The sequence below is a fragment of the Bacillus rossius genome, unplaced genomic scaffold (genome assembly GCF_032445375.1).
Source record: "Bacillus rossius redtenbacheri isolate Brsri unplaced genomic scaffold, Brsri_v3 Brsri_v3_scf23, whole genome shotgun sequence".
NCBI classification, from domain to species: domain Eukaryota; kingdom Metazoa; phylum Arthropoda; class Insecta; order Phasmatodea; family Bacillidae; genus Bacillus; species Bacillus rossius.
In genome coordinates, this window is record NW_026962404.1 from 612,501 (window position 1) to 617,839 (window position 5,339).

General features: G+C 36.4%; 1 non-coding gene across 1 annotated transcript; it reads right to left on the reverse strand.

Moving 5' to 3' along the window:
- Positions 1 to 4,570: 4,570 nt before the first annotated feature.
- Positions 4,571 to 4,689, reverse strand: LOC134543903 (5S ribosomal RNA). Its single transcript, XR_010077350.1, has one exon. It is a non-coding gene; the product is annotated as a 5S ribosomal RNA (ribosomal RNA).
- Positions 4,690 to 5,339: the final 650 nt, after the last annotated feature.

Here is a 5,339-nt window from a genome sequence, read left to right on the forward strand (position 1 = left end):
CAGCAGCAGCAGCAGCAGCAGCAGCAGCAGCAGCAGCAGCAGCATAAAGTTCACCATTAATACCCTGAGACCTAATCCTTACAAAAAAAATATGTGTGTGTGTGTGTGTATATATGTGTATATATATATATATATGCTGAAATAAGAGTGAGATGTTTGTAAGACGTTTTCCTGCTTAAAAACTTTAAATAATTTTGCACCTAAACTATACACACAATGTAATTGATAAATTTCTTTATTTATTTATTTATTTCCCCCGCTTCAAATACCATAAGAAATTTTTTAACCAGAATTTTACCTAACGGCAGAGGTGTGGCTATAGGAGGCAATGATTGCAACAACTGATACCTTCATGACTAGTATTGTTGGCCCTTAGAAGGGCCGATAAGGTGGTACAGTGCCACAGAAAGTGCCAGCGGTCCTGCTGGCATCTTCATTTCCGCTTTGGGGCTGCTTTCTTGGGCGACTTGCTCTTTGGGGCAACCTTCTTTGGCTTTGGAGCACGGGGTTTCTTCGTGGGAGGTTTGGACACCTTTTTTGCCTTTGAAGGTGCCTTCTTGGGCTTGGGGGTTGCAGCTGCTGCCTTTTTTTTCTTTTCTGCTGTAGGCGGAGTCTTCTTGACTGGTTTCTTGCCCACCGCTGCCTTCTTGGCTACGGATCGCTTCTTTTCCTTAGGGGCAGCTGCACCACGCTTGCCGCTTGGAGCCTTGGGCTGGTCCGGAGCACCGGTGGTCCCTGAAGCCAGCTTGAAGGAGCCAGACGCACCCTTGCCTTTGGTTTGGACAAGCTCGCCGCTAGCCACTGCTGCCTTCAAGTATTTCTTGATGAAAGGTGCCAGCTTTTCCGCATCTACTTTGTAGGTAGAGGCGACGTATTTCTTGATGGCTTGCAGTGATGAGCCGCCCCTTTCCTTGAGGCTCTTGATCGCAGAGGCCACCATTTCAGATGTGCGCGGGTGCGCGGGCTTGGCTCGTGGCTTCTTCGACGCAGCCTTGCCTTTCTTCGGGGAAGCTGCCTGTGATGGGGCAACAGCTGGTGCTGCAGTCGCTGCTGCGGTATCTGCCATGACGAGACTGATCCTACAGAATGCAAGAGCAAAGTGAAAATAAAATTTTTCTCTCTGCAAATATCTGGTTACCCAATTTTCTGGTTGCGGACGGTTCAGAAAATTCTCGATGCCTTGCTCACGTAGGGAGCAGCGCACTTTGGACAGCGAAAGTAATGTAGGGCTTCTTTAGCACTGATTTTTCAATGTTTTCTAAATGTCAGCAGTCTACGATGACATAATGGGCAGTTCCACTAATAGTGTAATTTTTTTATGGCAGCTGCACTGTTTAATTTGCACTGCGAGCTGTTTAAATTTACTGCTACACCAAACAGGGAACTTTTCATTTGCAGATGTTATTCAAGGAATCAAATACGTAATTTGTGCTGGAATCACTTGAAAATGGTTAAATTAACTTAGGTATACTTTAGTGTATAGTATGCTGAAAATGTGGAGATAATTTCATGAAGGCTGTTTGCTGTGGAAGCACTAGCAAATCACCTTGTTCAGTGCCACCTGGAATGGCTTTCTTCGTGCACCTCCAAGGATGATGTGATTATTATTGTGAGTAAATTTTGTTTACATTTTCATTGTGTGAATAATAAAACTTTTAACTGTACACACAACAAGCATTTCACTTGGATCTGATGCATTCTCAAGAGTGCAGTTTCTGTTTAGCTTTTAAAACTGGCTGCCCTTCAATTCACTCAAGGTGCAGATGCAAGTTGCTGATGAAGTATTCCACACACATGCTACATTGGAGAAATATTTTAATAAAAATTAAAACTCTTGCAGGATTTCGAATAAAAACTATCCTATTTATCCCTTCTATGTTTTGGTACTGCGAAATTGAGAGAGGTAAGTAAGTTGTGAGGTTATTTTTACTTGCTTGCATGTGAGGTTAGCAGAGCAAAAATATTTTTGAAATTGCAGATACATGGTCACTTTATTTCGTTGCAAACATTTATAAGCTCGTAATCTTATTTAAAGTCTCCATACTTAATGCGTTTGGAAAACCTTCTTTCTCTCAATTTTACAATGGAACAAAATTTTACTTGTATGTGTACATTAATTCCATCTCTAAATGATGTAGGTTTACGCACCGAGATCAGGTACATTGTAGAGAGAAAAACACACGAGTACCTGCTTATTTTGAAGTTTTAATGAGTATATTAAAAAAAAAAAAAAAAACGATAAAAATATAATTGAAAAAGTATATTATTCACGTATTTTTGAGGATGAGGGGAGGGGGTGTTTTTGTCCGATGGTCGTTTATCTTTAAAGAAATTTCCGTTGGACCTGTGCGTTCTTGCTCTGCCAATTCTCGAAAAATGAAATATTTTAAGTCGTCTTTTATGTGCTAACTTCATTATATTTGGCTGCATTCGTATTTTTATTAGTTTTGAAACATTCATGTCACGGAAAATAATCATAAACCAGGACAAAAACGTTTTGACTAAATGTTCTAGGTTGGTTGTAAAACATTTTCTTATTTTATTTCACATCGGAAACATCTGTTAAGTTGTAAGCTTTGTAATGAATGCGACAGTCACTTGTTCGCTGAAGTGTTTGTTTAAGAAATTAGTATTGTAAATTTGTTTATGGTCTTGTTAAATGAAATTTTAAGTGAAATCATTTGGGAAAACAGAGGCTACAGGAATTTTCAACACAACTTGATGACCGACGTTGTGACTAGTGTGGGAGTGTGTGCTCGTGTAAATATCAATTTTTCTTACTCCTCGTGCCGGTCAACAGGAAAACAGCGAGTGTGTTATCTCATCGCGGGCGTGTGATTGCGTGTGGTAAATTGTGCTAGGTTAATTACCGCAAAACTCCACTGTGTGCAAATATGTAGTGTGTCGCTGTATGCAAATATTTGGTATGTCTTTTTTTTTTTTTTTTTTTTTTCAGGCAATACACACTTTGAATTTTACACAATTTCGATGCTGCAACCTAAGTGTATACATGCGAATAGGATTGCTTAAATGAAAAAGTAAAGTAGGAGGTAAGTGCAAATGTTTCCAGGAGGTTATGCACACACAATCTATTTTATGAATTAATAGTTATTATCTAAGAAAATGATAGAAGATTATAAATAATGTGTGCAGAATAATACAGAATTTGCATGTTACACAAAAAAAAATATATATATATATTCCAAATATTGTTAGCAAAATGCACCTAGATTAGTGAGCTGGATTTTTTTTTTTTTTTTGTATTTTTGTTCTGTTGATCCCACGTGGAGTCAAGGCTCCGGGATATAGAACATGTATGTGCAGACAATTAATATTTACATGATGCAAGTTACCAAGAAAAAAAATTTCAAAAAAAAAAAATACATAACATGTTACACAATTTAACTTTATGCAAAACATGAAGCAGCTGTTATCACAAGTCCATTCAACAAATTAACAGTTCAATTTCTCTATTATCAATCAAATTAAAGAATAGCTTCAGAGGGTAGGTAGGATATTCTAGAAGAATTTTTTTTACTGTTTTTTTTTTTAATACTGGTAAATTGTTTTAGTTATTTTCTGTGATATTAAGTTGTAAAGTTTTACTCCCAAGTAATTTAGTCCATTTTCAAATCGCCTAGTGTTATGTTCAACTATCCTCAATTTACTAGCATTTCTGGTGTTATACCTATGTGCGAATATCTAAAAAAAAAAAAAAAAAAAAAAAAAAAATAATTTTTTTTTTCTTCTTTTTCTTAAGAATGAATAAAAAGTTTCTAGAACGTATTCATTTATGGCAGTCAGGACTTTAAGTTTTTTGAATTTTGGTCTGCAGTTAGATGATTTTTTATCTTTTGTTATTATTCTAATAGCTCCTTTTTTTTTTTTTTCCCCCAATGTTATATGGCAGAAAGAGTAGAGCTATGGCTACTGTGACATCATGCATTGATGGGAAGGTTATTGTTGGATAACAAAAATTTAGATGATATAATTTTTATTTTTTCCATACACAACACATTGCAGGTACAATTTTACAGGTTACAGCTGTACCACCTCTAGTATTGCTGCCGACCATCCAACAAATGAGCACACTAAACAGGCATTGATGACATTGTTATCAACGTCTTTTTGAATCTCTCATTATTATACATAACTGCCCACTGAAACAGAGAAACTTCAAAATAGGTGTGTGTGTGTGTGTTTATATATATATATATATATATATATATATATATATATATATATATATATACATATATACATACATACATACATACATACATACATACATACATACATATACACTTATCTATTTATTTTTTCACTTTGAATTTTGTATGAGGTATACACATGCAAAGATTCACAGCTGCTGCTGGGTGGGTGAGTGAGTGAGTGATTGAGTGAGTGATTGATTGATTGATTGATTGATTGATTGATTGAGAGAGAGTGAGTGTATGTGTGTGTGTGTGTTAGGGGGGGGGGGGGGAAATGTGGTGATTGTGGGGGAAAAAAAAATTTAAAATTGAAATTTTTAAAAAAAAATTTTTTTCTGTAGGGTGCAAAATAGTAGTGCCAACGGCACGTGGTGTTCCCAAGCGGTCACCCATCTAAGTACTAACCACGCTCGACGATGCTTTACTTCGGTGATCGGACGAGAACCGGTGTGTTCATCGTGATATGGCCGTTGGCAATGATATAGATGTTTTTTTTTTGCAGTTTGTATTTGCCACTCGAAATAGCTATACCAGGTGTGATTGTTACAAACAACAGGAGAAATCGTGTAATGAACACTCTTTTACTTCCCCCCCCCCCCCCCCCACTCCCCACACACAACACCCACCACCCTCACCATCCCAACCACCAAAGCCCTCTTCAAAATACACTCTCACACACACACACAAACCCACACTCTATAACTGATGAACATTACCATAACTTCTTAAAGCCATTAGATAATATTTAACTCAAGAAAGGTATTGTGATATGTTTAAAGAAAGAAAGGTGAAACCTTTAACTTTACCAGCAGGTATTAGTATCACTGAGGTATCTTCTAGGTTGTAGCAGCAATAGTAGTAATAATAATAAAATTAAATAAGGTAATAAAAAAGAAAAGTTATACATGTGATCAAATCATGAATGTATAAAACTGGAATGAATTTAAATTTTTTTTATTTTTCTTCATAGGCTGTTTTGAAATTGATGAGTAAGTGCCTCTTCTTTTAAATTTTTTAATGCTGAACACTGTTACATAAGAGATGAATGTTTAGAAAATTTAAAAAAAAAAAAAAGCTAGCCCAGCCCCCTCCCCCCCTCACACAAAATCCAAACAAAAAAAAAAA